Genomic DNA, 21070 nt, shown 5'->3' on the forward strand with positions numbered 1-21070 from the left:
TGTCAGTAGCCAAAGAATCAGTGGATACCTTTAAAGGAGGTCAGTTGCATAGTTCTTGGGAATCATGAATGTAGCGAAAGGTGTGTTGCACTTCTGCAGCTGGTGAGTTCCTGTGGTAGCCTGAACCCTTCATTGCAGGCAGTGGCGACAGCAGGACACACGTGTGTGGCAGGCAGTGCTAGGACCCTGACACAGAGCATGGTCTTTAGTGCTGGGACAGTGGGCTCTCAGATACCAAAGACTCCGGCAGCCTTAGGCCTACAAGTTCAGAGCAAGCAGCAGAGCTGCCCAGACAGACAGGTGAATTAAGGCATGCTGAGCTTTGTTTGGTTAGCTAGCTGGCATGAGCCTAGTCTGGTTAATTCAATATTACATTTACACTTTCGTAATTTGTATCCCTCTAGCATTGCTGTGACTCACACCAGGTGACGGCTGTGCTCTCAGATCCTGCCCAGGTTCCTACACGAGGCTTTTTTCTGACCTGGTTGATCTCGAGAGAACATGGGAGCTGGCTGAGCCTTTCCATGAGAGCTGCTCTCTTCATCCTGAGCAGGAAACTAACACGCAGAAATAGCAACAAAATGGAACGTAACCAAAGCAAAGAGAAAGAGGTAAACAAAAAAAAAGATTACAGGATTTTTTGTGAGGAACTCTGTACTTCAGAAAATGCCTAAAATCAGAGATAAGCTTTTCTGCTGTTGTGCCTGCCCCACATGCTGCATAAGAGCAGGGGACCAACAGGAGGGTGCCTGAGAGCTGTGCAGCTTTGTGCTGTAAGCTCAGCCCAGCCACCGCACCGAGGAATTCTGTCCTGGCAGTGCAGGAGCTCTCATCAGGATCTGCACTCCCTGTATATCCACTTTCTACACCCACGGGATGGCATCAATTCTGCATGCGTGCTCTTATTCACAGAACTGCCATGCTCTGCAGTCTGCAAGGGGCGGATATACCTGATCTGCCTCAAACTAACAAATCCCCCTGTGCTTAGAAATAAAGCAAACCTCAGAAGGGGGGAAAGTTCCCTCTTTGGAGATGATCGGATGCTATAATATAGTTTCTTTTGAGCCATATTCTGTTGGGCAGATAGCTATTGATGTGGTCCCCGTTGTCACTTAGGTATTTGGTTTATTCATTATTTTCATTTATATTGTTTGTGTAAAGCACCTAGAGGCCTGTGATAAGCAAATTTCATCGAATAAAATAAGCCAACTTTAGTAGGTCAATTAGCATTCTCCAAAGATCGTACACTTTAGCAGGGAGTTTTGCAGTTTACTGCTGTTGTCCATGGAGAAAATGGAAAGCAAACCCCTTCCCTCTCATACGGTGTCAAATATCAGCTTTAAATTAGAATGTTACTTATTCTTACTGAAACTGGGAATTCAGTGTATGAGCTGACTAATCACAATGCTGTGCTCTGATTTCACTTCTGGAGATCATCCAATGAAAATAGCCCTTTTTTACCTACTGGGAAGAAATAGGCAAATACAGTCATGTTTCTAATGTGTTTACACAGTATATCAGCTCTTTCCAGGTTGCTTGCTAAATGCAGCTTAAGAATGTTATAAGATACAGGCAGGGAGATTTGTAATGAGACCAATTCAATGCATTTCTAGTGTCTGTTGTTTACTTTATGGTTGTAAAATCAATAAAACTTAGGTGCACCAAATAATATAGCTCAGTAATGTGGCGGTGCATGCTGATGGAAGTTGTCCTGATGGTGAATTTATTTTACATTTGAGCATTATGAGCTTCCTTCTTTCCCTGCTTACACAACTTTTAGCTCTTTCATTGCCACCTTCCCTTCTCTTTCTTGGCTTCCCAAAGGGAGTCCTTTGAGATGCTTTTACTTCTGCTTAAGTGTACTGTGGTTCTTTCTTGATGCCTCTCTGCTTGAAGCTCTTTCTTCTTTCAAGGTATCTTTTGACAATGATTTTTTCACTACTGGGAGTGGTAACAAATTATTTTGAGCACTATATTAAAATATATTAAAATTCTGTCTTTCATGTCCTAAAGTTAGATATTACCTTTATAATTTGTCATCTAAATAAGTGCTCTGATTTTTTGCTCACAGTTTCATTTGCTTTTAGTTCTAGGCTTAGAGGACCTGTGTTTCTACTTTGCTAATTAGGGGTTAAACTTGATGTCGTATTCACCCAGACCAAGCCATATGAGCTGTCTGTCCTCAGAGTAAGAATAAGTATACTGTTACCAAGGGTTGCATTTGTGACATTGGCCTTCCCAAGAATCAGTCTTGGAAACATGATGTTTTCTGTTCTTTGGCTAAGATTGTTCATCGGCCTAGTCATACAAGTGACTGGCTCTTTAAAGCAGAACCTTTCCATTACAGTCACGGATGTTTCTTCTTCCTACCTCATTCTTTCACCAGTCACGCCAAAGTTATCACACACTACATTGCAATCCAAACATTCTGGTTTTAGTGAGAATGCATAAATTATTTTGATTTGTGATTGCTGTGGACTCTGAAAGCTTGTCCTGTGCTCATTCCACAGAAATCATTCTTAGAGACACTGCATGTTACATATGGTTTGGAAGGTCAACTTTGTAGGTGGCTTCAGAGCTGAGTGATTCTCATCAATACTGAGGACCAAATCAAGCAAAATCAAACACAGAAGAACCACCACCAGCCTGACCACATTCAGCTACATCCCACTGCTAATATCAAGTTGATAGACTTTTAGTCCTGGAATGTAAAGAACCCAACCCAAGCCAAAACAAAACTGAGAACCAACTACCACCCTAAATCTAATGAGACTTTATCTGTCTTTGGTTTTTTTTCTTCCTGGGATATAATAAATTAAACATAGTATGAAATGCAAAAAGGTTACATTGAGACATATAATATTTGAAGGTTTAATTCATTTTTCTAGTGTATAAGACACAAGGCTATTAAATTTTTAAAGCAGTGATCTCCTGAAGTCCCTACTTTATGAGGGCTTTCTTCATAAAGATAAATGGTTTCCTTGCCAAATCAAATGCAGATTTGAAACAAATTAAGTTAATGTTCAACGGTACAAGGTAGAATGGATGGGGGAACTGTTTTATTTTGCATTGTAATAACCATATACACCTAAATCAATAGCTGTGGAAAAAAAAGGCAATAATATCACGTAACTGCAGGAAATGAAATATAGTGAGATGAAGGGGGGAGCGGGTTGCAGAATGAAAGGATTTGTATTGGAATAATGACATTTCATTAAAAAGGGAAGGAGTGCTATTGAATATAAGTCCATACCAGTAAATTCTATTTCTTATAATAACACTTGAGATGAGTTAAAGTTGCCCAAGTATTGTGATAGAGCATCTCGCTGAATTCCTTTCTCATATTATGCTGTAATTTTATGTTAAAAGAAAAATTTGAAATGTTAAAGAGGCAGTGCATGTTTTCTAAAGTGCTTTCTATTCCTCCTAATGTTTCATTTAACTTGTATATTATCCTGTGCTCCTGCAGTCTGAGCAAGAGGGAGTTTATCAGTTTTGGTCTTCTGTGAGCTTCCATTAAGGAAACAAAACAAAATGTGAATTCGACACTGGTGAAAGGTGTTGATTGAGAGTGCTGGGGATTAAAGCTCTCTTGTTATCCAAGGCACAGGGTTGGGCTGGTGAGTAGCAATGCCAGCAAGCAGTAGAGCGAGTCCAAGCTCCCTGTAACATTGGAGGGTCAGATTCTCAGGAAGTGTAAATCAGCAGCTATTGAAGATACAGAAGTTAATACTTCAGAATGAGACTGTCTGCAATCTTTTTTTTCAAAGCATCTTGAAAAGGAATCCTGGTTCCCCCTGGAGTAAATGGCAAAGATCCCACTGTTTTCAGGGGGATAAGGATTTTGTCCTCTTTGTGTCACCTCTGGAATTTTGTTGAAAGAATCACCATATAAAATCATAGAACAGAATCATAGAATTGTGTTGGAAAGGGCTCTTAAAGGCCATCTAGTCCAACTGCCTCGCAATGTACAGTGACATCTACAGCTCCATCAGGTTGCTCACAGCCCGGTCCAGTCTGACCTTGAATGTCTTAAGGCACAGGACATCCACCACCTCTCTGGGCAATCTTTATTATAAATAGCTTTTTCCATATATCCAATCGAAATATCTTCACTTTTAGTTTGGAACCATTTCCCCTTGTCCTATCACAACAGACTCTAGAAGACAGGAAGCTACTCCATGTGTTTCGTGTCAGTCATTTCCCGTTTTGAGATTGCCCACGGATGGACCAGTCCCAAAGGCTGGGCAACTGAGAGATACATGTGACTACTGGAAGTCAAGATGAGACCACACTGTGAATGTCACCTATGTCAGATCTAGAGGAGCTCATTGGAGGGATATGTTCCTTTTGGTCTTTTGCATTAACTCGGGTGTCAGCGTGGGCATCGCTGCTGAACCTCTGCTGAGTGATCATCTGAAACATCACTTGCAGTACTAAAAAGAAAGGGAGATTGGCAGTGTCCTAATGCCTTTATTTCAGTTGTACCAGCATGGTTGGAACTTGAATGTCAGGCAGCTGCCTCAGAGCTTTTCCTTGCCATTCCTGTACAGTGTATGCAGGGCACACGAAGTGACCATAATCTCTTTCAGCAGTTTTTACACTGTCTTCTTTTGCAGACAATGTCATAAAAAACATTTAGCATAGAGCTAGACCTGTACTTGTGTATTAATGAAGACAGTTTTTGGAACTTAACTGTGACTTACTGACTTGCACACTGGTGGAAAGATAAGGAGTCCAAAACCAAGAGAACGTGGTACCTCTTAGTGTCAATCTCGTGCCATCATATCAAGACTTCTGTTACTTTTGATGTGTTTCTGGCAATTATAGAAATCCATTAATGCTTTACTTGGATTTCCTGTACTAATCAAATAAAATTATTTTGGTGAAAAATACACAAACATTCAGAAAACATTTGGATAAAACTTGGCTCATTAGAAATTGTGGCACCCTGTCTGCCCATCATAGAAGAGACATTTTTGTTCAGAGCTCATGGCTTAATTTCCTTTGAACAGACGTCTGAACGATCCCCTGTGTGCAGTTAAAGGATGAAACTTTTCCCCACATACATAGCTCTGCATCATTGTTCCCCCAATACAATTTGCATCTGTGTCATTGCTACTTATGCCCTGAGCAACCAACCAAGGAGCCATCCCTTTGTGCTGAGCCAGTGGGGGGCTTGCTTTGAATTATTTTTATACTCATAATGAGCTATGTACTTCACTTGTTGGTTCATTTGTTTTAATAGGGATGGGTCAAGCAAATTTCAGACCTCATTCAGTTTGAAGAGACTCATTGCTAAGAGCACTCTAAAATTATATATATGTGTACCTGAGGATGTCTGAATTCCTTAGCATGCTTCAAAACAAGATCCAAATATGAGCTCACTGAAGCAAATCTACTTTTCAGAACTCTATATTGTGAAATCAGTATCCATCTGTATCAGCAGGAGTTAGTATCATCATATCCTGAACGATCTAGGGTTCATCTGGATTCCTATTAATATATCTCACCTGAGAACATTGTGAGCTACAGTTTTCATGCAGATGTATTTGTTTCATAAGTTCATCAACATGTCGACAGGACACGGGGTGACTGGTAGCATCTGAGGATCTGGCTGTCTTTGATTCAGGCCATGAATGAAATGGGAACTCAGTGGAATTAAGTAGTCCTCTTAAATACGTTTTAAAAATGCTTTTTTTAAAAAAAAAAAAAAAGAAGAAAAAACAGGAAAAAAAGTTTACCCACACTCTCATGTAATGTGGCACTGGGAGTTTCATTTCACAATATGTACAACTAATCAACCTCTGATTTGTGCATTGCTATCATATTTTCTGGTTCTGTTTCTTCTGGATAGGACACCTGGCATATGATCCTTTAAGTTGCTTTTTAATTTTATTCCTCAAGCAATTAATTATTGTCATGTCCTAGAATCTGAGCTACTCTAAGCAACTGTTAGTGGATTTGTCATGTATGCTCACCACTAAAATTCACAAGTTGTGCTGTCCTATCAATTACATAAGTCAACTGGAGAACAGAAACAGTGCTGCATGGTTTATCTAAATAACAAGCACAGACTTAATGGTAAATATTCACCCTGAACTTTCCAAGAACATCTTGTAGCATAAAAAAATTTACTGCACAAATTCTCAGATAGTGATTTTAGATAATCGGTAAATGTAAGAATTTCACTGTGTTGCAAGAACAGTAAAAAAAAAAAAAAGATGAAATATACTGAATAAAGATTTTATTGTGAGTTATTTGCTCAGCTCTGCAGCAGCATCCATTTTTTCCCCCTATATAAAAATAATGAAGTCAATAAATGTGTTTAGGTGACTTCGGAGACTTACAAAAAGGATGTTATGAGATGGGTGAACGCTGGATGCAGTATTTCATTCAGATGCTGAACAGCTGTTGCGGTAGACAATGCTGGCATCCTGTTTTTCACCATTAATGCTCACTTAAATTGCTTTTTGATTGTGTATATATTCTACCATAGTGTGGGAATGTGAAAAAGACTCCTGACTTGTCCGCCATTCTGTCTCACCTGTCTGTGCAACTTTCTAATGTGTAATTAGAAATGGTGAGTCAGGAAGCTTGGTGGGCACTGTGAGGGATTGCATCCAGCTTTGTCCAGATGCTGCTGATAAGCAGCCTGCTGGATGCTTTTGGCCACAGCCTCTTTCTAGAGCCCATTGGGCTGATTGGGCCTAGTGCAGATAGCTAGGTACAATTTCCTTGTTCCCATGCACAAAAAAAAGTAAAGGGATGGCCCCTTGTGCTTTCCTTGGATGTATTCCTCCTAGGAAGTTACCTGCCTTGGTTCCTGTCTGGTCCTAAGTGCTGTGTGCACAGAAATTCGAAAAATACTTTACAAGGTGATTAACAAATTAGCACGTTAGGACCAATTCTTACACAGATTTAACATTTGTGGCAGTTGTGCATTTCTCCTTTGCAGGATGATGAAAACCAGGGGAATTTTGTGTTAACAATTAACAACATGAAGAGAATTCTGTGTTAGCTTGACAACATTTTCTCTCCATTTTCTCGGAGTTCAGTATTTATTTTCCTTCCAATCCAACAGCTGTTCAAGTGGAGGGGCACACCTTGTCAATTGCTGAACGACCTCCTTTGTAAATTGAGTGAGAGCGTGCGATTTGCCCTGGAGCATCTTTTGTAAGTAATTAGTGCAAATCAGTCAATAGATCTGTGTTAGCAGCACCTTAAAAATTGCACTAGTTTGGAAAATGTTGCAGTCTATTTTATGCTATCTCTTTTAAGTGCCATTGGTTTAAAATGTGAGAATAATTAACCATTTTTAAAAACAGATCAGTTGTACTTTTGATACAGATGGCTTTATGCATTTATGCAGCAGACTGCTGACACGGTAGGTACCTGCAGTCTTCCACTTATTAAGTATAAATGTACTTCTGAGGTATTTCCCCATTAACTACTTACACTGAAAAAACAAGGATATAGAATGATCCTTTTGACTTGCTCACTCTATGGGATGTTCCAGCAGCTCCACAGATTTTCTTCACACATGAATCGTCTGTTTTGCTGAGCTACAGCAACCCAAGAGGCAAGCCAAATGGAGGGGCTCTGATCTTATTATGGGGTGGGAGGGGAAGGGTTGAGCTGTATAGATGTGTTGGCTACCATGGGAGGCTGCTTGGGATCCCTGCCGAGGGATCTGTGAGTCCAAGGACCGGCTCTAATGTCCACTTTGGCATTTTAGGGTCACACATGGCTGTCAGACTCCATTGGCACTTCATCTTCTGTGGTGCAGTTTTTTCGTCTGCAAAGTACAGATGCTGAATTGCTCCAACCAGCTCTTTGCCCCTCACTGAATTCTTGCTAATGGAGTCAAGTCTTTTTTTTTTTTTTTTTTAATGGAGAGAGATATCATTTGAGTCCTCTGTCTTTGTCAGATTTTGTGGTTTTGCAACTTCATGGTTCTGATTCCTTTTCAATGCAGTCTGCCTTTCAGACCCTGGGGAGATGAACTCCAGTGAGTGTGCTGACATGAGGAGCGCTCTCAAAAGCACATCTAGAGGCCTCCACTCCTTCATATTCACATACCAGAGCCCACTTGTTTGTTGCTTGTATGAATAATTAAAAAAGAATTTTCAGTAGTTTAGAAAATTTAATCAAAACAGAAAATAATCTCAGATCCTGAATAATACTTGTTTGAAAATGGTGACCACTGTATGTCCATCACTCTGAGATGAGCCTGGCCTGCCTTTCTAGCTGTGTGTAGAACACAAGCTGTTTAGAGGACTAAAAGACAGTTTTTTAGGTTTTTTGTTGCTGTTGTTTTGTTGTTTTTTTTTAAGAACTGTAATTAAGCAATCATAACAGCCCTTTAAATAAATACAGCTTGCATTTACATTTTAACATGCACTTCTGGTATTTGTTTAATCCTTTTTCACCCCATCTGCAGCAGGCGTTCTGAATTCTGCCACTGCCATGACAGGAGCCTTTGGACTCAAGCTGCCATGGTGCCTGAAGTCATCACCAGGCTGGGAGAGGTGGGTTGAAACTGAAACGCCAAACGATTAGAGAGATGCAGTGTTCTACCCCACTCAGATCCAGATCTTGCAAAGCAATTAAAACTTAATTCTCATCAGAAATGGTGTACGTTCATCTCAGCTGTATAAAGTTCAGCGTTCCCCACAGTCAGGGACCTGGACTGGCTTTTCAGAGGAGCTCAGCAGGCACCAACCCTTGTTAAGAACAACAGGGTGCTGCTCAGGATTGAATGCCTTTGAACATCTGATCGTGTCGCTTTATTTATTTATGTAGATTTGTATATGCACAGATATATACAACATGCCCAGGAACAAGCATGCACACACACGACAGCTCTAGGGCCTGGATTTTCAAAGCATCCTAGGAGAATTCATCAAGAGATGGGTGCCTAATTAAAATTCATCTCCTTCCTGCCTTTGGCATAACTTAAACCTACAGCTAAAACCTAATACAAAGCATGACTCAGGGGCAGCAGCATAATTCAGTAAAACCCACAAGAAGCAAGCTAGGCAAATTAGCCTTCCTTTCACCAGCCCTACAGTTTCCCATTTCTTATTTGTGAGTATGGAAGGAAAATGACAAATGAATGCCAAGCCTGTAAAATACTGCCCGTAGGTGGGAGTCTGGGGTCGGGGGCTCTCTCTGCCATGTATGTACATACTCTCAGCAAAAAGAGTCTGACTGTTGTTGGGACTGCAGTGTGCTGTTGCATGGATGTGTGAAAACCATACCTGGGTTACAGAATACTTTCAGATACTTTGCACTGGAACTGCAAATCACAGTAGGAACAGTACATTGTCTCCCTTCATTACACTGCAAAGCAACTGACAGATTCCCCAGAATCCTGTCCTTTATCTCTATTTACAAAAAGAAAATCCTGCATCCTGAATGATGATTTACTAAACTGATAGTTTTTATAACAGAATGCAGTGCTGTTTACATTCTAGCCTTGGTCCCAGGGGGGAGGAGGGCACCCGAGCTCACTGCCTCGCATCTATTCTGTATCCAATACGGCTAATTTAAAGAGCCCACCAGAGGAGGAGATGGAAAATGTTCATCAGTAAAGCTTTTACATCACCATGAATCTCAAAATCCTTGTTGCATATGATATATCCTCATCGGGTAGTTTGGAGGAGTGTAGAAGGTGAATTTTGGTCCCTGGAGGCTGTTGTGGAGAAGCAGGGAGCCGAAGGCCCCTCTGTCTAACCAAGCTGAGAGCCAGGCTGGTTTGCAGCCTGAGACAGAATTGCTTCTCCAGCAGCTGAACAGTAAAAGAAAGTGGCTGCAAATACATTTTGCTGCAGGAGTGATTCTCTGTTTGTGTTTCTCTCAGAAGAGGCTGGCAGGACGGGGCCTCAGAGAGCACAGGAGAGGAGCTTTAATTCCTGTGTCTTGCTCAGATTTGGTCAGAAACCAGCACTGAGTTGTTCCTCCTGAGCTGGTGCGTGGATATGCTTGGGGCAGAAAGCTGTGCTCTGCAGTGGAGCAGGCAGGTGGCTGTGAGCCTGCTACCTCTGACCGGATGCATAGGACCCCTCGAAGGGGGTGAGAGCCCAACTCACCGTTTTGTGCTTTTGCTCCTGAGTTCTGCATGCATTTGACTCAACCTGAGGCAATGGACCCTGACACAGAATAGCTCAGAACCGCTTGGCCAAATGATTTGTTCTTTGGTTGCCAGCATCAGGCTGTAAGCTACTTTATGGAGTCAGAAAGAATGAATCCCAAAGCACTTTTGCTTCCCCAAACCAGTCAGGTTTGCTGCAGTTCTCTCGCTTATGCTTTTGGATGGTACTGACAGTGGAAAATGGATTTTTAATTAAAAAGAAAAGGTATTAACAAATACCTCACATCAAAGCAACTGGTCTCTACCCTAACTAACCCAGGCTGCTTGCCCCCGCCAGGCTTCTGGACAAACACACTTCACCACTGTGATCTTAAGAGGCTGTAGTATCTTTCAGACAAGCTCATTCCTTAGACTTAATTAAAACCTAGTTCACTCCTTTATTCAATTTATGAGGCCTAGCCAGTAGGATTAAGCGATTACAGGCAAAAAGCCCCATTTGTGAAACACTCATAAGCTCAAGCTGCTAGACTGCTCAGTTGTACTCCATTAAATTAATAAGGAATGAATAGACTGATCCATTATGAATAAAGCTGTGGGGAGCCTCAGCATTGCCTCAGACTCTCTGCACACTCCTTAGAGAACATTTGTGCAAAATGATTATGTTCATATTCATTCAATTGGAATTCTATAAAAGTGGAATGCATAAATTACTCTAAAGATGGGGAGTTTATCTTAAACATTAACTATGTGTGTGAATTAATAAGACTATTATAAAACCATTAGCATTCAGTGTATTTACCTACGTATGCTGCATACCTAAACTAAATTCAACAATTGTTCCTAATTGCTATTCTTGTTGTGTGATCAAGCTGTGGCTCATTTTCCCTTGTAGTTCTAATATTTATGAATTAGATTTTCTTTCAAAACTTCTGAATGCACCTTTCCTGCCCAGGCTTTCATTTGCTCCTAAGTTTTTCAGAATGTCATAAAACGCTGGACTGGATCGTATTGATAAACAGAAGATCAACAGATGCATGCATGCAGATGTGTTAAAGGACAACACTGAATAGTGAACATACATGCTCAAAACAAAACCTTTGTCTTTTATAAGGCACCAGATGGGCAAGAAGGCTACAGCTTCTGCAGGACCCGGAAGAAATGTCCAGATCCAGAGGGTGAGGAATTCATCTACCAGCCTCTCAGGTTGTGAATGTGCAGTCTGTTTCTTCGGGAAGAGCCCCAAGTGACAGGTAAGAAAAGGAACACAAAAACACAAAACAAAAGTAGGGTGGGTTGGTTAAAAAGAAAGCACAACAGTTTTTAGAGATTAATCCAGGTGTGTGTGATGATAAGTAGGAGTGCTGCAGGAGGAGGGAAGGGCTCAGGGCTGAGCTGCCTGGGGGAGATGCTTTGAGCAGATGACTTCTCCTCCTGTCGTTTTTCTTCCTTTCTGCCTTTTGAGATTTGCTCTGTTGGTTCAGGTGAAGTAGTGGATCCTGTGGGATTAGCGAGTTGATTTGCCAGGGGTCAGGCTGAAGCCAAAAGCCCTGCATTGCTAGGACTGATTCAGTATGTGAAATGGCAATGAGGGATACCTAAGCATGGTATTATTTTCAATGCTGTTCCTGAGCAGAGCAAGGAAGTTGCGTGTTAACATAGGTTAGCTAGCACATCTGACCTTCATTGTTCCCAGTGGAAGCAGTGACAATCTATTAGTCCTCCACAAGGAATATCACTGTCTCACAGCAGCTCTGAAAATCCCCCCAGGACACTCCTGGAACAACAATAATTCAGCAAGAGTTCACACAACGTTAGGGCTCTGTGAAATGTTTGTAACAAATCTCGCCTGGATTGAGAGGGGGATATGGTAGGAAGGGGGGGCGGGGATCTGTTTGAGAGGAGGCACAGACATTTCTAACAAGGCTGACCAGGTGGGAATTTTGCAGTAGGAAAATTGTGCTTATGCTCTTGACATGAAATAGCCAAATAGATAAAAGAAGGTGGAAATCAGGTTTTTAGCCTAATCTTGCTTCTGAAGTAGAGTATCAACCTCAAAATCTGCATTTTAAAATGAAAGATGAAGAATTTAAGCTAGAAACTAAGAAGGCAAGAAAGAGCCAGCTGAGCTCTCAGGAAATGGAGTGATAGAGTTTTAATACAGCATGTAGAAAGACTATTTGAATCAAGGTATGATTGCTCTTGATACCAAAATAATACTGTGTATGGATAAGTAAACTTGTAGAAGATTTTGACGCATGAAATGTCTGCTGAAATCTTTTCACCAATGTGCTTATGGAATAAAAAGGGTATGAGTAAAGAAATTCTTAGGTTGGCTACTGGGTTGCTTAGACTTTATCTTCTCATCTTCAGTTACGATATCCTTTAGAACACATTTTGTCTTTTAAATATTCCTATATCCTTTAGCATGCAGCATGCTTGCGTTTTGTGTCCTAAACTGGAGCACAGGCTATTAGTGCTTGCAGTGAGGAGACAGATGCCTCGATGTGGGTGTCCTGATCCAGCACTTTGGGATTAAGTAGAGATACAGCGTGGTCTGTGTTCAGGGCTAACCTCTAACTTGCTGTTTTGGAGATCTTTCGATTGGGAGGCCTATCTCAAGGCGCAGAGTTACTTGATGTCACTAGGGCCTCTGGGTGGCTTAATCCAGGCTTGATAGGATTAATAAACGAATTCTTGACTGAGCCTGCATGTGAAGGCTGTATTGGAGAAAGGCTTATTCTTTGGCCCAACTCCAGGAGAAACTAATCATCATGAACTTCATGCAGATTTACGATTATTCTTGCAATAGAAAGGGTTCGGCCAGCACACTGGCAATAATGAAAAGACTGCAGAAAAGAACAAAGCCAAACATACACAGGACAAACATGGTATATAGGTTTGTTTCCTTGAAATCCTTTGGATTTTCACGGAGAACTGATGTAGGAGTGCTATCATGTATTAAACCTGATAGAATCGTTATGCTCATCTCAACTCCAGGAGACAGAAATATCATGCAGCATTATTTTTTCAAGAGAGATGATATCACTAAATGAAGTGATAAGAAAGAAAGTTACTGTAGTAGTATGAAATATGTCCACTGGCTGCCATCAGCACAGTAATCTTTTATGTTCAAACTATTACTCAAAGTACGGATTATTCAAATGCTGTTCTTCTGTGACATTCTTTTGGATGATCTCTGGGTGCCTGTACAAGTCAGTGAAAAAAATGCTATCATTTCTGGTTGCTCCTTAAAAAAGTGGTAGTGAAATAATGTATCTATTACATTTCAGTACACACATCTATATACATATTGCAAATACAGTATTATAGAAAGGATTTTAAAAGATGCTATTTAATTATCAAATTTCTAATTTAAAAAAAAAATGAAAAACTCATCCAGAATTTTAAGCTTTCTTCTTTTTCTTTCTTTTTTTTTTTTTCTTTTCTTTTTCATTTTTGTTACTTAAAGAGGGTTGGAAAAGGTTTTGCAATCTATTTTCAACACTGGGTTTTTAGGTATGCATGGATTTGTTAGATTATCTCCTACTTGTAGGATTTTCTTAAATAAGGCTGTGGAAGAGTCATTAACATGAAAACCAAAGCTCTTTCACTTTGGTTGCAAGCTTTTTGCTTTTTTTTTTTCTTCAGTACTAAATTTTTCACATTAAAACATGATTTTCCTGCCTCTTACACAAAAAGGACATAATGGGTGGACAGAGGCTGTAGAATTCTTTCTTTATTTACAGCAGCAGACCAGTGGTTTATAAGATCCAGTATCTATCTCAAAAGAAGATTAAAATCACTTGGCCAGCCAGGCAGCACAAGATGGCAACAATTCTTCTGTGATCCTTGCAAGTGATTAGTGTATTTCTAGTACCATGGGGACTGTTAATCCTTGTGACTTAAACTAAGTAGTGTAACTACAGATGTTACTACTTTGTAGATTCTGCATTATTTGGATCTCATTAATGTGTGACATGGTTTATGAGCTACATGATATGTGGTGTGTGAATGGGTATACAAGGACGGGGTGCCTCCCACTTGGGGGGCTGTATAAAGGCTGATTTCATTTTGTGTACATGCTGTATGGGTGAGCATAAATCTTAACTCTGGAGAGTCAAGAAACTGCTCGCTACTTGCCTGTCCTTGCCTGAGAGGCTAAATGGAATGCATGGTTAAAGCACAGCAGGAGCTGAGAATATGTTACTAGGTTATCCTATTTATTGGAAGACACCAATGTGGTCATGCTCTGGGCACGGGGCACCCCTTCTCTCCTGCAAAAGCACTTGTACCAGTGCTGATAGGGGATACTGCATTCTGTGTACTCCTAAGTGTTTGTGATGATACTGAATAACAACAGGTTGAGGGGAAGTTGCTTACTAATGCACAGTGGAAGAGGGTGGGGTCATCTTAAAACAAGGTAACCAGGACTCTCCACCCTGTGTTCAGTGAGATGCTACCATGACGTGTCTGTTAGGCTTTGTACTGCTTGTGCCTCCTTGTTCTCCCTTACACTGACAGCTGGGGCAAGTCTCCAGGTCTCAGTTCTGTTTGATTGAGATTGAAAATAGCAATTTAATTTAATTCCTCCGCTGTAGACAGCATGGTAGTAGACAGCATGGTAGTATTGATGATCCTGTCCTGGATATCATTTCTCCTTGACGTGAAGTCTAATATCTTTGAAAGACAGATTTGATAAATGATGACAGCAGATACCATGGATAATACCCACATGAGTATATATGTTCCAGAATATCGTTTTTCACACGTTTTGCTGATATTTATGAATTTTGTGTGCTCAGAACCACTACTAGCACTATGACATGGAGACGTAAGCAGCCACTGTATGTGGAAATGATGAGTTGTTTCCTCTTATGTTCTAGATAGGTGTTTGCTTGACGGCTTTTCATGGGAAATGAAGCAAGGAGATGTTCCTAGTGGTGAGAGAAAGAGAAAGGTGTCACCTCCTGTAACCTTTTTGGGCACTGTGGATCACTTGTTTTTCTTAAGATGCTGTGGTAATACATTCCTGTTCATCTTCCATGAAGAGATTCCTTCCTTGTCTCAGTGAAGCAACAGGTAATGATATGGATGCACTGAATATATTTGATTTGCCTTCAGATATTCACATTCCAGTGTAAACATATCATATAGCTATCTTCCCCCTTGAAAACAAGCAGAATATCAAAAAATAGCACCACCCATGTGTTTACATCACAGGAGTCATAATGAGGAAACTTAAGTAGTAACGTTTGCTTTCTGAGATGTATGCATTTAAGTATATTATTAGTCTGGAATCTATGGGAGGCATAGAAGCTCAAATCTAGTGGGATGAGCCCTTTTCCTAATGATGATCCTTGGAGTGCAGTCTGAAATTGAGATGGAAGAAGATGTATTTAGGGTGCAAGGAGGCAGTAGGGTTGTCCCAGGAGCTGGCACTGTTTTCTTTGTAACATTCACCATAGCGCTTGCTGAAAAACGGATCAGCAGGAAGAGGGTATTGACCCCTTTGATTCGAAAGTGGGTCCTGAATGGGTCTTCTGATAGATTGAATACTCTGTTAAAAAGTAATTCCCGTGAAAGCATAATGCTGCCAAGGTAGAGAAAGGGATAAAGGTCGACTTGGTAATAAATGATAGATATATAATAGTCTAGGAAGATGTGCTAAGATTTTCCAAAGTTTGAAGGGGGATAATTGGTCTGTTAGGTAATTTTCCATTTCTTGTAATATCTTGCCTTTTTTTTTTTTTTTTTTTTTTTTTTGCCTATTTGCCCTCTCTTTACGTGTTACATTTTGGCCAATTTCCCTGAAAAGCTTGATAGAGACTCATTATGTACTACAGGATTGCAAACAGAGTAACCATATAACAATGACTTTCCAGTTTCCATTGCATCTCACTCTGACTCCCTGCAGTACCAGTGGGATTAGGCTTGGTACCATGCGATGCCAGTCCCAGTATGCTGCTGTTCTGTTGTCCCATGCTGTATAGTGGATCAGTGGATGAAGCTACACTATCTCTTCTGGTCTGCAAGCATGTAATTCCGAAGAGCAGTATCCCCCAAAGGATAATAAGCTCTTTAATAACAGTAATGTAGCAACCACAATCATGAAAAAAGTGATTATATTCTACATAAAAATATAAAAGCTCATTTGATTCTGAGGTCCCCAGTGGCACATTACCTGGACTTTTATTTAAAATATAACATCTCTGACTTATATCTTATTCAGGTCCTTTGTTAACACTAATATAAAACTCCAGTAAAATCGTCATTGGAGGAATTTAATAAGGAGTGGGTATGGCTCAGCAATGCTGCTAGTTCTGAGTCCTTTCATGAATCTTATCTGGAAAATCATGAGACTCTCTGCTTGAGTGGTATTACTGAACCCCACTTTGCATACGCAAATATAGAGAGGGCAGATAAGAAGATCCCTTCTTTAAAAGCAGGGCTATTTCCTCTCCTAAAATGGGAATGCTTCTACAAGCACGTTTCATGAAATGTGAAAGTCCCTTCTTGTTTATTGGCTTGCTCTTAATTCATGATGATTTCTCTATTCATCAAATCCAGACTAGCTCTAGGAATCTAGAATGACACTAGGGGAATTTCTTCCACATATCCATCTGAGGATCTGAGAGATGAAGCTGGCCAAACCCTACTCTATAGATCGTCTTATTGTAATTCTATCCAACATGGGTAGTAAAGCAGCCTGCTAAATATTACTTGCCTCCCAGTATAGACAGTATAGAAGTTCTTGAGCCTGTGGGTAGACATCAAAAGAATCTGAATTCCAGCAGCAAATTTTTGCTCCATCCCTTGTAATCAGTACAGTTGAACAGAAATATATTCAGACTTTTTCTGTTTTGTCCTTCTTCTGTCAGTACCACGTTATTTCCTATCGAAGGCTCTAGGCTTTCCGTCACATCACCGAGGAATGGCTCCCCATGCTGTAACTAAGAACACATGGCAAGCCAATAGCCATCAGCCAGAACAATGGCACAGATCAGTTCTAGAAAGGCCAAATGGCCAAAATAGTGAATGGAAGGATGGAGATTTTAATAGGAGGTGTATTCTGAAATCAGAGACAGAGCAGAAGGTAAGGAAGTGCGTTAGCAAGTAAGTGGCACAAGCAAATCTCCTTGTGAGCTTTAACAAGGGTGTTGTGGTGAGCTTTGAGGCTGTGGTGTAAAATAAGCTTCTTTATACTGAAACTTTGAGTGTTCCTGGGGGTCAGAGGCCTACCTTCCTTTCTTGGTGTGCTAATTGTCTTCTGTCTACTGGAAGCAAGCTAATTGAGGTGAAGAAACATGTTGCTTCTTGTTTTGCAAGTATATGCATACAGTGAAAGTCATGCTGGGAGCTCCCTTAGAATGTTGTGTGGCTGTTAAGCATCATCTGTCACTACCCCCTGCATGATATATTCCCCCCAGCAGCTGCTGCACACACTGAATATGTCATCTATGTCGGTTGCTCTGAAAATGATGCCTCCTACATACAGTTCCTCTTGTATGTTGTAACCTTTTCTAACCCTGTTCTTACTGCCATTCTGTGATCCAGTTCTTGTCTCATTAGAGAAGTATGGTCAGTGATGGCTCTAAGGCAGGGATCGCCTCTTTGTCATGTATGCCTGTAGGCATGTAATCCAACAGGACTGGTATTTCTAGGTGTTAAAGTGAGACAAATATATAATAGTAGTCAAGGTAATAAGGCTGCCTGAAATGAATGTCATAAAAGATTGTGTCTTGCAAAGCTTTCTCATCTTCTCCTCCATGGAGCTGACTGCAGCATCAACCAAGATTTTAAAACGCCTTTGTTTTTGAAGTGATGAGGCTTTAAAAAATAATATTGCATGGGTAGCCCTAGTGAATAGGAGTTGAGGGAGATGCATGCTACCATGCTCATTCTCTTACTAGTCATTGAGTGGAAATGTTCACAAAAGGAATAAAGAGTACATTTGCCTTGTTAATACAATTTGTATTACATATTCATAAACCATTTTATAAAGCTCCCAAGGAAAAATTCAATTGTACTGAAAGCACATAATGGTAGAGCAGCCATACAGAAAACAGGCAGCATGTTACAGAATTAACTGCACAATGAATGAAATGCTATGTCTATAATAAACTCATTCAGATATAAATTATGGGAGAGAAGATGAAATGTTTGTTAAGCAATAAAGCTTGCAACCGTACATGTGAAATTGAATGGGATTTATCATAAAATATTATGGAGGATACCGGCTGAATATGTGTTACAAATTGACTGAATTAAAAATAATCCAAGGAAAGCAAGCTTTTGGGAGACTGAAAATTTTAGGAAATGAGTTCATAAGCTTTTTAGCTCTGACCTGAAGTCCCTTGGTGCCAAGAAAAAGAGAGGCAAGAAAATAAGAACAGAATAACTTCTTAGAGGACCACAGTTATGTTGTCTTAATTTTAACCTCCTAAATTTTGTCAAATAATCAGACTCCCTGTTGAGCAAACAGCATCTTGCTGGAGTGGAGGGTAGGGAATTTGGCCCACCACTGTTTGGTTAGTATGATTTACAGTGAAAGTCTTTTTTTCCCCTGAACTGTTTATCTCAGTAAGGCTGTTGTACTGAGGGCAGGATAGATGATATTTTGGTTGGACCTTAAAGAGATATGCGGTATGTTTTCCCAAAAGACCTTACCAGATATCTCAGTACAAACAACAGAGTTGCTAAAGAACACATTCTGAGGGATCCCATTCCAAGCACCACTGAACTGCACTTCTCAAAGTTACTCAGCCTATGCTTTAGCATTTTACTTCCAAAAATTGAAAATATTTAGGTTTTTTTTTACGACATGATGGAAATACTGGTTTTATGAACAAAAAAATATTCACAGGATCCTTAGAATTAAATTTAAAATTCAAACGATGTGTGTGAGATATGGGGATAAAAAGAGGGCAGGATAATTTCTGACCACAGTTAACATTTATAGCTATGGAAACATCAGATAACCCAAGAAAAAGAGAAATCAGAGCTGTACAGTTGGTGCCTGGGAGAGTTAAAAGCATTGTCCCATTTCTTAAGCTTACCTTGATGCCTTACAGGGCTTTTTCAAGCAGTGCATTATGGACATTTCTCTAAGTAGTTAAACGTGTGCAGAGAAGGATCTTGCAGGCATTGGATGCAGAGATAAACCAAGCCAAGCAGCAGGCATGGTCCTTATGTGCCTGCTCACGCTGGGATTGCTGCTTCTGCAGGAGCTCATCAGCGCTGGTCAGACCAAAGGGATAAACACCTCACTTCCCCTCAGTCAACACTCTGACTAACCCATGGGTTTCATTTAATCTCACTGACTGTGCAGCCTAACAGAACCCTTTGTATTTTGTCATTGCTTGCTTTGTAAAAAAATAAAGGGATTCCCCTCATCAGAGTCACACATAGAAAGCTCTTGGAGTTGTTATCCAGCAGCATTCTAATTTCAAGAGGCAAAGCTGAGCCTTTGCAAGATGGGAGCTGCAGGACCATTATAGCAGGGCTAAATATAAGTGAGTGAGGAGGAATTAGCTGAAGTGGACTCCATTTTGTTTCCCTGCCAAATGGATGTACTTAGCCAGGTGTAAGATATTCTGTGGATATTTTTGTTCCTTTTTTTTTCACTGGAAAAACCGTGCTGAGTGCAAACGTCCATTGGCCTCCCCCAGTGTATCAAGAGTGGCTGGTAACGTTGCCCTTTTAAGAAATGTGGCATGTGCCCAGCACTTTTGGACTGAATTTTATTCAAAGGAATCAGGCTATGAAAACTCTCTTCCCTTCAGAGGAAGAAAGGCCTGTTAACTTGTCAGTCTGCATCTGAAACGCCAAGGGTTCAAAGCTGCTCATCAGTGCTGGTTGACATTCCCCTTTAGTGCCTTTGGAAGTATCGAGTTTGCAGTTATTGACTGCATTGCTGAGTTATCTGTTGTATAAGCACAATTTCCATAAGGGACATAAGGCAGGGGACGTGTTCACTATGCGTTTTAAGACATGGTTGATTAGATTTTCTCATTTCTGTGTTGTTTTTTGTTTGTTTGTTTTTTTCCTCTAAACATATTTCTCTTGGACTTAAACTGTAAATTGTAACGATGTCATTGATTGTGACCTGTTCACAGAGTGATAGCATCCTTTTGCCTTTCTTTTTTTTCTCTTAATGATCTGCTCAGAGGTGTGGAAAGAAGTAGGGGAGGTGAAATACCTTAGTCCCCTAGAGATAAAGGCTTTCCATCCGGGATCAGCAATGTGACAGTGGGGGATCCATTAGCGCTGTAACAGAGCAGGCAGATCCACTGAACAAGCATTTCAACAAGAGACTCAGGACTTCCCATCTATACTTTAATATTCAAATACTTTGTTTTTCTTTGATTAATGACAGAATTCCCATGCAATCTGAATACACCTGGGTGAGAATTCTCTGGGAGCTCAAGAACTGTAAAGTTGGTTGAGGGGAGAAACATGCCATGTATAAACTGCCCTGGGCAAAGAAAATGCATCAAGTTTTGAAATGCTGCAAGCAGGCAGTTCAACAGAAGGTGAATTGTGGACAGAAACACGACATTCACTTGGTACAACAACAGCAAGGATGTCTCATTTAATCCTGTCTTTATACAGTTTACATTATTGCAAGTGAAGCAGCAACATCTCTCAATAAGGGAAATCTTGTTCTTAGATACATGTGCATAATTATGAATGACCCTTTAGATCTGGGAGAGAATTGATTTTGCTCTTAGGGCAGGGTCTTACCCAATTTGTTTTACGTGCTCAACAGTTATTATTTATGTGGGCCGATTGCAGGGATTAACTGTCAGTGGTAGATCTTCTAGGAAATATGTCGAAGTTAAAAAAAAATAAAAAGGAATTAATATGAACATTTGTATTTTATTTTTTTTTCCTAATCAGATACGTATTTTAGTAGGTCTTGCTAAAGTGGCAAAATCTACCCATTAGGATGAAATTGATATGAAAGGCTTATTA

The 21070-nt window shown here is 40.3% G+C and overlaps 2 long non-coding RNA genes across 2 annotated transcripts in view; both read left to right on the forward strand.

The window, feature by feature from the left end:
- Nucleotides 1-7155, forward strand: part of LOC122183315 — a 178440-nt gene extending 171285 nt beyond the window's left edge. The window contains exon 3 of the long non-coding RNA XR_006180219.1: nucleotides 7085-7155. This is a non-coding gene — a long non-coding RNA (uncharacterized LOC122183315). The remainder of the gene's footprint in view (nucleotides 1-7084) is intronic.
- Nucleotides 7156-8445: 1290 nt separating this feature from the next.
- LOC122183328 overlaps nucleotides 8446-21070 on the forward strand; it is a 165780-nt gene continuing 153155 nt past the window's right edge. Inside the window, exons 1-2 of the long non-coding RNA XR_006180231.1 lie at nucleotides 8446-8531; nucleotides 11208-11346. This is a non-coding gene — a long non-coding RNA (uncharacterized LOC122183328). The remainder of the gene's footprint in view (nucleotides 8532-11207; nucleotides 11347-21070) is intronic.

Source organism: Lagopus leucura, unplaced genomic scaffold (assembly GCF_019238085.1).
Source record: "Lagopus leucura isolate 7727_CA_CO unplaced genomic scaffold, USGS_WTPT01 Super-Scaffold_100017, whole genome shotgun sequence".
Taxonomy (NCBI): domain Eukaryota; kingdom Metazoa; phylum Chordata; class Aves; order Galliformes; family Phasianidae; genus Lagopus; species Lagopus leucura.